Raw genomic sequence first — 8,683 nt, forward strand, 5'->3', positions numbered from 1 at the left:
GAAAAACGGTTACCTTCTAAGTTTTCAAAAAAATTTGTGTGTTAAGGAGAAATGTGGAAAGTAGTTCAGTTTTAGAAAACTATTTGAGTTGAGCGAACCATCTAGAATCGTCGTGTAAACCCTCCGGTAATTCAAAGCTAAAGTAAAGTTGTGTTAATTTACGTTTCATCCGAATTCGATTTGTGTGAGCTTATCAAATTGATAAAAATTAAAATACTTTACTAACTGTAAAGTAAAGTTGTGTGAATTGGGAACTACCCAGATTTGTGTTGTGTAAACTTATCAAATTGATAAGACGTAAAATACTTTACAGTTAAAGTAAAGTATAACGAAGTGAAAAGTACAAGTAACAATACAATACTTCCAAAAACATAAAAAAATCAAAACAAAAAAAATGAATAAGTATTGTGCAAAGTGCAACATTACCCTATCGGGTAACATTTCGTGGACTCATCATCTGCGAACGGAGCAACAAAGAAGAATGTTGTTGAACCAGTGGATTCAAGGATTAAAAAAATCAGTTCTGGATTCCAAGTAAGGATTGTTCACTACCTATATGAAAACACCAACAATGATGTAATTTATCCAACACAATTTATGGAGGAAGCAGGAGAAGCTTTTCTACCTCACTTGTATTCATTGTTGGAAAGTTATTCATCGGTGAAAATAAATTTTGAACTTTTTGGAGAGTAAGGACTTTTGAAGGAAGAAAAGGAATGCATTGAAATAAAGTCATTTCAAAGTAAGATGACAATAATTAGTGCCTACTCCAATATAGAAAATGAATATAAGGAACACATGGAAAAAATTTGGCGAGGATGGAAGAATTCCAAGAAAGGGATAGTGGATGGACTTTGCTTCATCTCATTCGATTGGAGATGAATATTAATCAATATTCACCTTTAAGAGGATCATCTTACATAAAACTACCCTCTTGTTTAGAAGCTAAAAAAACTATTATAAATGTAAAAAACACAGATTATGAATATTGTTTTAAATGGAGCTTAATCGCAGCATTAAGTAATCTAAATAAGAACAGATGCACAACCTATAAAGTCAATATAAATGATGAAGTCATTCAAGTCAATGGGATCACACTAAATTTCACTGGATTGCAATTTCCACTTAAGCCTGCGGATATATCGAAATTTATGGAAATAAATAAAGATATAAATATTACACTTTTCGGGTTCGACGATGGAGTTATATTCGGACCTATATTTTACTCCCCTGAAGTGAGGAGAAATTATATAAATATGTTGATACTGGAGGAAGGATGTAAAGCACACTATACTTAGATTAAAAATCTCCCAAAGTAAGTTGTTTTATCATATCATTATTATATCTTGTTTTCGTTTTTGTTTTTAAATTTCATAATATTTATTTGCTTTCATACTTTAAAAAAAAAATTTTTTTTCTTGTGTTTATCTTTTTATACCCGTTACTCGTAGAGTAAAAGGGTATACTAGATTCGTCGGAAAGTATGTAACAGGCAGAAGGAAGCGTTTCCGACCCCAGAAAGTATATATATTCTTGATCAGGATCACTAGCCGAGTCGATCTAGCCATGTCCGTCTGTCCGTCTGTCCGTCTGTCTGTCCGTCCGGATGAACGCTGAGATCTCGGAAACTATGGGAGCTAGGCTATTGAGATTTGGCGTGCAGATTCCTGAGCTTCTTACGCAGCGCAAGTTTGTTTCAGCAGAGTGCCACGCCCACTCTAACGCCCACAAACCGCCCAAAACTGTGGCTCCTAAATTTTAACTGAAATGTATTGTTCTCATCAATACCTATCGATTGACCCAAAAAAAAGTTTGCCACGCCCACTTTAACGCCCACAAACCGCGAAAACCTGTGACGCCCAAAATTTTCATGCTAGATAAAAAATTTCAACTGAAATGTATTGGTCTCGTCAATACCTATCGATTGATCCACGCCCACTCTAACGCCCATAACGCTTAAATCTGTATACCGCCGGTAGGTGGCGCATTTTAATCTCGCTTTGCTGCTTGCATATCTCTATTTAGCTGAGTAACGGGTATCTGATAGTCGAGGTACTCGACTATAGCGTTCTTCCTTGTTTTAGTTTGGTTTCCTCTCAAGTTTCGAGAGACAAATCAAAAAAATGGTTCTGTCAAATTTGCTTAAATTACTCATTAAGTGAAGATGCTGCCAACCGGCATTCAGAAGTCTGTGGGAAAAAAGTCTCACGCTTACCCAACATGAAGGATGCCACTTTACGGTACACAAATATTCAAAAGGAAGTGATGGTCCCATTCACAGCTTACGCTGACTTTGAATGCATCCTTCAACCAATTAATAAAAACGATACATTAAATTTAAATATTATAAATATACATAGACCTGTTTCATATTCATACTATATAAAGTGTGCACATGATAACAGTTTAAATAAGTTTGTTTTAGAAACTATATTCAACTCGGGAATGAATTTCCTGTTATCTCTATTAGAAAATTTAACTTTTATATATGAAAACTATATTTCAAAACCTGTTTCTATAATAATGTCAGATGTTGAAGAAGATGATTTCCAAAAATCTAATAATTGTCATATATGCAACACTCCTCTTTTATTGGATAGAGTTAGGGATCACTGTCACTTCACAGGAAAATTTAGGGGGGCAGCACATAATGAGTGCAATTTAAAATATAAAGTTCCAAAATGTATTCCTGTTTTCTTCCACAATTTCACCAGGTATGATTGCCATCTATTTATTAAAGATTTGGCAATCATACCTGGTGAAATAAAGGTAATTCCATTAAATAAGGAACAATATATATCAATTTCAAAAATTATAACTTTAAGTAATGGTGATAACTTTGAAATCCGTTTTCTAGATTCGTTTCGATTTATGCATTAGATACATTAGCTTCAAATCTAGATAGTGAACAAATGTATATAACAAGATCATTTTTCCCTAATGAAAATCATTTCAACTTAATGCGAAGAAAGGGTGTATTTCCATATGAATATTTAGATTCAGTTGAGAAATTAAATGAAAGTAAATTACCTCCTAGAGAAGCTTTCTATAGTTCCTTAACCGAAAATGAATGTTCAACTGAAAATTATACTCACGCACAAAATGTATGGAATGAGTTTTCTTGCAATAATCTTAAAGATTATTTAGAACTATATTTAAAAACAGAAGTTTTATTAATGTCTGATGTCTTTGAAAACTTTCGAAGACTTTGTACTAAAATGTATTCACTTGATCCAGCACATTTTTTCACTACACCAGGATTATCATGGGAAGCTATGTTAAAATGTACTAAAATTGAATTAGATTTATTAACTGATATAGATCAGTATAAATTTATTTAAAGTGGTATTCGTGGTGGCTTAGTACAATGTACATGTAGATATGCTAAAGCAAATAATAAATAAATAATAATTGAGAATTTTGATAGTACTCAAAAATCATCATATTTGATTTATTTGGATGCAAATAATTTATATGTTTGGGCTATGTCACAATCTTAACCATATGGAGGTTTTGAATGGATTTCAAGGGAACTTGATAGTATAAACATTACAGAGATTGCAGATGATAGTGAATATGGATACATTTTTGAGGTAGATTTAAAATATCCTTTAAAATTGCACAATAAACACAATGATCTTCCAATTTGTTGTAATAATCAGTTACCAACAAAGTCAGACAAAATAAAAAAATTAATTGCTGATTTAAGGTATAAAGAAAAATATATAATTCATTATAAAAATCTTCAACAGTGTATAGAAAATGGATTAATTCTAACAAAAATTCATAGAGGTCTTCGCTTCTTTCAGAAGCCTTGGCTAAAAACATATATTGATTTGAATACATTCCATAGAACTAATGCAAAAAATACATTTGAAAAAGATTTTTTTAAACTTTTAAATAATGCTGTCTACGGAAAAACAATGGAAAATGTCGATAGGCGCGTTAATATTAAATTAATTACTGAATGGGAAAGTGCTTCACCATCCGATTCTTCTGGTCCAAAAAGGCATTGTGGTAGATCTCTTATTTCAAAGTCAAACTTTCATAGTGTCAAACAGTTTTCAGAAAACTTCTTTGCCTTTCAAATGAAAAGATTAAATGTGTTGTACAACAAACCTTTATATTTAGGTTTTGCTGTATTAGATTTATCGAAATGGAAAATGTACGATTTTCATTATAATTATATCAAACCTAAATACAATGAAAATGTTCAATTAAATTATATGGATACAGATTCTTTTATATATACCATTAACACTGAAGATTTTTATAAAGATATTCAGAATGATGTTGAGATGAAGTTTGATACATCAGATTATTCTGATGAATTACTTAATCTCTATAATTTTCCTAAAGCTAATAAAAAAAGGTTGGGTTTTTTTAAAGATGAACTCAATGGAAGACCTATGACTGAATTTGTTGGTTTGAGATCAAAAATGTATGCCTTTAAAACATCTAATAGTAATGACAGCTCTGAAAAAACAGTGAAAAAATCAAAGGGTGTTAAAAGAAGTGCAATAGATCAATTAACTTTTAATAGTTTTAAAAAATGTTTGTTTTCGGAAGAGGAAGTGGTAGGCTCTATGTCAATGATTAGATCTAAAAATCATCTTTTAACAACAATTAAATGTAAAAAAGTAGTTCTCAGTCATAAAGACACAAAGGTTCTTATACAAGACAATAAAATTAATACACTACAATATGGCCATTATAAAATAGATGAAAAAAGATTAGAAAATAAACTTAATGAAATGGATTCAAATATTTATGTTTATGAACAAAGAATAAAAGAAATAGAGAATTGTCCTAATAGAAATAATTATCAAGAGATTGAAATAGAAATATTTAAGAAAAATATAGATGAATGTGAATTTGAAATGTTTTATACAGAACTAGAATTAAATTTACTAGATTGTAAAAAAAATGAATAAATGTAACCTATAATTGTAAATAAGACAGAACAAACATCGCTTTTTTTACTTAAAGGTTAAAATTTAAGGTAATGTATAAACCAAATATAACAATTCACAATATTATTATTATTATAAAATTTTTATTTAACAGAACAAACATCGCTTTTACTTACAGGTTAATGTTAAAATTTATGAAAATGTACAGAACATGAAAAAATTTGAATTTTACAGAAGAATTACAATATTTTCTTTGAATTACATTCAATTTGCTTACTTTCTTCTATATTTAGTGGTATAGTTTGTTTATAGTTATCTATACCACCCTCTAATCTATACACTTTATTGTCATCATTACTTAAAGGAATTGATTTAATGTATTTATCATTATCTTCATCTAAATTAAACGGTATAGTTTAAACATATTTATCTATACCACCCTCAACAAGAATAGTTTCATCCTCACTAGATGATCTTGGAATATATGGTTCCGGATTTTCATCATCATAAAGGATTGTATCATGGTCATCATCATCATCATCATCATCACCATACAAATTAAGAGAAAATTTGCCAACCTCTTTTTATACCCGTTACTCGTAGAGTAAAAGGGTATACTAGATTCGTCGGAAAGTATGTAACAGGCAGAAGGAAGCGTTTCCGACCCCATAAAGTATATATATTCTTGAGCAGGATCACTAGCCGAGTCGATCTAGCCATGTCCGTCTGTCCGTCTGTCTGTCCGTCCGGATGAACGCTGAGATCTCGGAAACTATGGGAGCTAGGCTATTGAGATTTGGCGTGCAGATTCCTGAGCTTCTTACGCAGCGCAAGCTTGTTTCAGCAATGGGCCACGCCCACACTTACGCCCACAAACCGCCCAAAACTGTGGCTCCTACAGTTTTGATGCTAGAATAAAAACTTTAACATAAATGTAATCTTCTCATCAATACCTATCGAGTGACCCGCGCCCACGCCACGCCCACTCTAACGCCCATAACGCTTAAATCTGTCTACCGCCGGTAGGTGGCGTATTTAAATCTCGATTTGCTGCTTGCATATCTCCATTTCCCTTTGGTCCCTTTAGCTGAGTAACGGGTATCTGATAGTCGAGGTACTCGACTATAGCGTTCTTTCTTGTTTATTATTGTTTTGGAGTTCTGAAAATATAAATATTTTACTATATATATATATATACAAATATTATTTTATATGTATTCAACCAACCTTTTTGAGCTCCATCCAAAATATTATTTTCAACTTTTTTATTAATGTTTTGGAGTTCTGAAAATATATATATATTATTAGTATATAAAATTATATATATATATATATATATATATATATATTAAACTCACCTTTTTTTAATTTACTCGAATTATTATTTTCATCTTCTATTTTTATATTCTGCAAAAATAAACATATTTCCCTACTCAATCAGATTATGATATAATATCACTATTAGTTATTTTGAAGTCGTTAATATCGTTAATTGGTATTATATCTGTACTAATCTGACTTTCTTTTTTATTTAAATATTCGAGCATCATTTGAGCTGCTAAATTTCTCTTTCTTAAATATATCCCATTAATTCTTTCTGCTTCCTCTATTTCAATTTCTTGGATTTGTGTGACCATCACTAAGATAACCTGTTTCTTCTTTTTCTATCTCTTCTCTTTTACTCTCTTGTTTGGAGAGAGGATCAGCATCTTTCAATATTTTGTCATAATCAATCCTATCTTTTCGTCTCTCTGCATTAATTACTGTTTGGGATAAAACTTCTGCAAATTCAAAACAATTAATTCTTAAAGTTGCTAAGGGGGTATTAGTATTGCGTATAGATTTTCGGTGGCGGTGGCGGCTAGATAAATATTTTAAATTCAGACGCTTAGATTTACTTAGACTTCGCCTAGAATGTGTTCTTCTATAAATATTATTGTAATGACATTTAACTCCTACTGTAGCAGTTTTGTATTGGACGGTAAAGAATCTGTTTAGACCCCTTCTTCCTAAATCCATATGCCCTCCTATTCTCCTTTCATTTTCAACTAATTTTTGCTTAAAATTCTCTATTATGCCTTTCTTTGTGAATTCGATTTGTGAGTTGTGTATGTTTTCAGTGTTTTTTAATTTATGAGTAGTGTTCCTTTTTATTGGAACCCGACTTACACTTTCAAATTCTGTATCACTATCACTGATCCCCAACACTAATTCTTGTGACGTATTACTAAATGTTGGTGCTCGACTTACGTTTTCAAATTCTCTCTCACTATCATTTATACCCATATTAATTTTTTCTGATTTTTCATCTCCTATGTTTTTATTTTCTATGTGATCAACACTTTCATTTTCGCTATTAAAATCAAAAAAACTGGGTGGAATTGTAGTTGTTTCAGATGTAGTGTTTGTAGCTGTTTTTTTTTTCGTTGTATCTTCTTCAAGAAGTTTTCTTTTTAATGTAGTTGCTGCTGTTGTAGTTGTTGTTTCTTCCTCCTCCTCCTCCAGAATTTCCCTTCTCATTGTAGGTGTAGTTGTACTTGTTGTAGTTGAGGTAGATGTAGTTGTAGTAGATGTTGATTTAGTTGTTTCTTCTTCAACTGTGCTTGCACTTGTATTTGTTGTTAAGTCTTTTTCATTAATGCTACCATTAATAGCATTAAATATTTTAGTATCGAGCTCACTTTTTAAGTTTGGTTTCTCACTTTCATCACTTGTCTTGTTTATGAGATCCATAAAAATATGACTGTCCTCTAGGATCTCAAATTTTAAGTCAATTTTAATGATTTTTTTTAGTTTTGGAACATTGATAAATAACCCAATCGAATTATTGGAAGTCGATGGGTTTTCAATTAAAGTCATTTCATTGGGGAGTGGTACCATTTTCACCATCGGATTAAAGAGGGAAAGTATTACAAAAAATATTATAAAAGCCGTCATTTTAATTTTTTTTGATTTTGTTTTTTTTTTTGATAATCGATTAAACGAACTATCGAATGAATAAGCAAACGATCCGAAATTGAGTTGCGTGAACGAATAGATGGAGACTGAATACTTTTCGAAATTCTTCCGCCTTTATAACCTCCAGTTTTGTATATATAAATATATAACGTTCTGTTCAAATTCTTATCTGTACATGCTTTTCTTCACACTTTATAAATAGGAATTGCGTGATTGTGAAGAAACATAATTTATTTTCACGCATTGACGTCAATGCCTACATTTTAATTGTTCTTTATAGAATTTCGTTTTTATGAATCCAACTATCTTCTGATTTTGAAAAGCCTACCCAACGCACAAGCACATAATCAAGTTCCACCCAAAATTCTTATCTGTATATACTCTTTTAGTCTAGCCAACGCACAAGCTCATAATCAAGTTCCATTCAAATTCTTATCTGTACATGTTTTTCTTCACACTTTAAAAATAGGAATTGCGTGATTGTGAAGAAACATAATTTATTTTCACGCATTGACGTCAATGTCTACATTTTTTATTGTTCTATGCTTCCACTTGTTCTTTATAGAATTTCGTTTTTATGAATCCAACTATCTTCTGATTTTGAAAAGCCTAGCCAACGCACAGGCACATAATCATCTTTTTGTTTCACAATCTTTTCAACAAGATAAGTATTAGGGAATTTTGTTTTTTTAATTTCTTGTTTATAGAAACCACCTTGAACTGGATCACCCTTCAAGTCCTCAAGTAAATATGTGGTGGGGGATGTATTTTGTACTTTCCGAATTCGAAAAATTTCCGTTGTCCAGTTTGGG

At 31.2% G+C, this 8,683-nt stretch overlaps 1 long non-coding RNA gene across 1 annotated transcript; it reads right to left on the bottom strand.

Moving 5' to 3' along the window:
* Positions 1-5,083: 5,083 nt before the first annotated feature.
* On the bottom strand, positions 5,084-8,285 carry LOC139355018 (uncharacterized). The gene is made up of 3 exons (XR_011605795.1): positions 6,272-8,285; positions 6,141-6,197; positions 5,084-6,073 (listed from the first exon to the last, which is right to left on the bottom strand). It is a non-coding gene; the product is annotated as an uncharacterized lncRNA (long non-coding RNA).
* Between the last annotated feature and the right edge of the window lie 398 nt (positions 8,286-8,683).

This window comes from Drosophila suzukii, unplaced genomic scaffold (assembly GCF_043229965.1).
Source record: "Drosophila suzukii unplaced genomic scaffold, CBGP_Dsuzu_IsoJpt1.0 scf_6, whole genome shotgun sequence".
Taxonomy (NCBI): Eukaryota; Metazoa; Arthropoda; class Insecta; order Diptera; family Drosophilidae; genus Drosophila; species Drosophila suzukii.